Source organism: Canis lupus, chromosome 36 (genome assembly GCF_011100685.1).
Source record: "Canis lupus familiaris isolate Mischka breed German Shepherd chromosome 36, alternate assembly UU_Cfam_GSD_1.0, whole genome shotgun sequence".
NCBI classification, from domain to species: domain Eukaryota; kingdom Metazoa; phylum Chordata; class Mammalia; order Carnivora; family Canidae; genus Canis; species Canis lupus.
The window spans coordinates 12,441,109-12,444,189 of NC_049257.1; the positions used below are offsets into that span (position 1 = coordinate 12,441,109).

The following is a 3,081-nucleotide window of genomic DNA, read 5'->3' on the forward strand; positions in this document are numbered from 1 at the left end:
CAGGAACTCATTTTGAGCTTGTGTATGGTCATACTTAATTTTAAAACATGATGGCATCAAAGAAAGAGAACAACAAATATAAATATCCCTCTTGAAACTCATTCATTCATTTTATCTCCTTACAACTGGAAAGAACTGCTATCTTTAAATATTCTGATTATAGAGTCAGAATGTGTATCTATTCCTAGAGAACATTTTTGATGTGGTATTTTCACTTATCCACTTATTCATTCAATCAGTAAATATTTATTGAGGGCCTAAATCTGCCAGGCACTAGTCTAAGTGCTTGGGGACAGCAATGAATAAAACAGACAAAAAAGAGAAAAGAAACAAAAGAAAGACCCGGCTCTTGTGCAGCCTGTATTATAACATAAGCATATACAATAAAAATGCTGTAGAAGTAAATTACACACCAGAAGGTAATAAGTTCTATGACTTATTATGATAGACTATGATATGATATGGAACTATGATAGAGGGGATGGAACATGATAGAGGTAATAAGTTCTATGACTTATTTGATAGACTATGATATGATATGGAACTATGATAGAGGGGATGGAACATGATAGAGGTTTTCATTTTAGACTATGATAGAGGGGATGGAACATGATAGAGGTTTTCATTTTTTTATTAAAATGGTTATGATCAGAGTGCTTCCAGCGCCCCGGTGGAGAAGCTGAGGTCATCATCGAATTTGAAATATTTAAAGTGGATACAAAACTGTTTCAGCAATGCAGACAATCAAGTTCGTTGTGGGCGATGGTGCCATTGGTAAAACATGTCTCCTGATATCCTACTCAACAAACAAATTTCCATCTGAGTATGTACTGACTGTGACAAGTATGCAGCCATGACTATGATTGGTGGAGAACCATACACCCTTGGACTTTTTGATACTGCAGGGCAAGAGGATTATGACAGATTACAACCACTGAATTGTCCACAAACAGATGTGTTTCTAGTCTGTTTTTCAGCGTCTCTCCATTCTCATTTGAAAATGTGAAGGAAAAGTGGGTGCCTGAGATAACTCACCACTGTCCAAAGCTCCTTTCTTGCTTGTTGGGACCCAAATTGATCTCCGAGATGACCCCTCTACTATTGAGGAACTCGCCAAGAACAAACAGAAGTCTATCACTCCAGAGACTGCTGAAAAGCTGACCAGTGACCTGAAGGTGGTCAAGTATGTGGAGTGTTCTGCATTCACATGATAAGGCCTAAAGAATGGCTTTGACAAAGCAATGTTGACCACCCTGGAGCCTCCAGAACCAAAGAAGAGCCGCAGGTGTGTGCTGCTATGAACATCTCTCCAGAACCCTTTCCACACAGCTGGTGTCAGCATCGTACTAAAAGCAATGTTAAACTAAATATTAAAATTTGTGTCTGAAAAAAAATGGTTATGATCAGCCACAACAAAAAGGTGACATTTAAGCTAAGACTTGAATAAACTATTTTCTCTTTTCCTTCCTTCTTAAAAGCATACAAAATTATGTTTTTGATGTGCTCAAGATAAATATATTCAGGAAGATTTGGAGCAGAATCCTCCCTGAGTGATCTTTCCCATGATTGGAAAAACTATATGGCTAGTCTGTGCAGTTACTTAAAGCAGAGGAAAGATACACATCAATAAAATGCTTATACCTTACTGCTGTTGCCAGTGCAAAGCGAAATGCAAATACAAATGCACATTTGGTGTATTTGTGGCCTCCAAAGGACAGATCCAGATAGGAAGCAAGGAGTCCAGGCAGACTCATGGGGCTGGCAGAAGTCATGGAGTCCATACATGGAAGCCAAACAAGGAATTGGTTACTCGAGGGAAAGGGACTTGAGAATTACCTAATAGGTTTGAAATTAGAATGTTAGCACAAAGGTGAAACACAAGAACTCCACATCTTAAACTGAGTTTATGATTCAATGTGTTTATCCAGGTTGGCACCGCTCATATGACCATCAGTGTTCCAAAATAAAGGCAACGTTAGAGGTTTATGAATGCAGTAGGTCCATACTGGACAAGTTTGGTGACAGGTGTTGGTGAGGCAATCCTAGTTGGGTTTAAAGACAAAAAACTCACTAAGTATTAGCACATGACTAAGAGAATGCATTACTTTGAGGCAATTATTTTTAACGAAAGGGAAGAAGGAAAGAAGAAAAGAAGCAACAGTGAGGGGGAGAGAGGAGATACGGGGAAGAAGAGAAAGAGACAAAGGGAGACAGAAATAGGAATGGAGGGGAAAAAAGTGAGAGAGAGTGGAAAAAACAATAAAGTAGTTCTATGAAGCTTTTGAGAAGTAGCTAGAATCCAGTTATTAAAGAACTATTTTTTGGTATCAGAAATAAAAACAGAGAGGAAGTAGTAGCAATATCCATAAATTCAGCAAATGTTTACTGACAGGAAGGGTGAAAGTTCCAGGTAGATCTAGCAAAATCATGAAGGAGCATTGAAAGTAAGGAATCTAGGAGGAAATAAGGATGTTTTTATATGTTTGAACTTTACCAATTCAATAAATGTCTTTTTATCCCCATGAGGTTGGGCAAGAGAAAGCTCTAGATTCTAAGTTGGGAGTAAAACAATTCAGGTTAATTACACTCAGCTTCTAGATTAAAAAGGATGTCAGGTTTAAATGAAAAGGGAACACTTGACTTTTGTGCTTTCAGAGGTGATTAAAATGTTCATTGACATGTTTTTTTAAATATTTACAAAATTGAAGGAGTGGAGTATTTGACTGTTTTTCACCATGATAGAAAACTAACATTCTAGGGCAATCCTAAATTCTAGATATCCCCAGAAATGGGAAGGGGGGTGGGAGCGACCAAGCATATTCACTGATTAACAATTATTTTTTTAAATCCATTTTTCAAAGTATATGAATTTTATAATGTAATTATATTTTCAGATTTTGAGCAAAATACTTTCATTAAAAATCTGCATTTTCTCTGCTCAAATTTTATGGACATTTATTAGTTTTTTTTTTTTTGCTATTTTATTTGTTTATTTTTTTAATTTATTTTTTATTGGTGTTCAATTTACCAACATACAGAATAACCCCCAGTGCCCGTCACCCATTCACTCCCACCCCCCGC

General features: G+C 36.9%; 1 pseudogene; it reads left to right on the forward strand.

The window, feature by feature from the left end:
• The first annotated feature begins 734 nt into the window (after positions 1-734).
• LOC100684942 lies at positions 735-1,301 on the forward strand (annotated as a pseudogene).
• Positions 1,302-3,081: the final 1,780 nt, after the last annotated feature.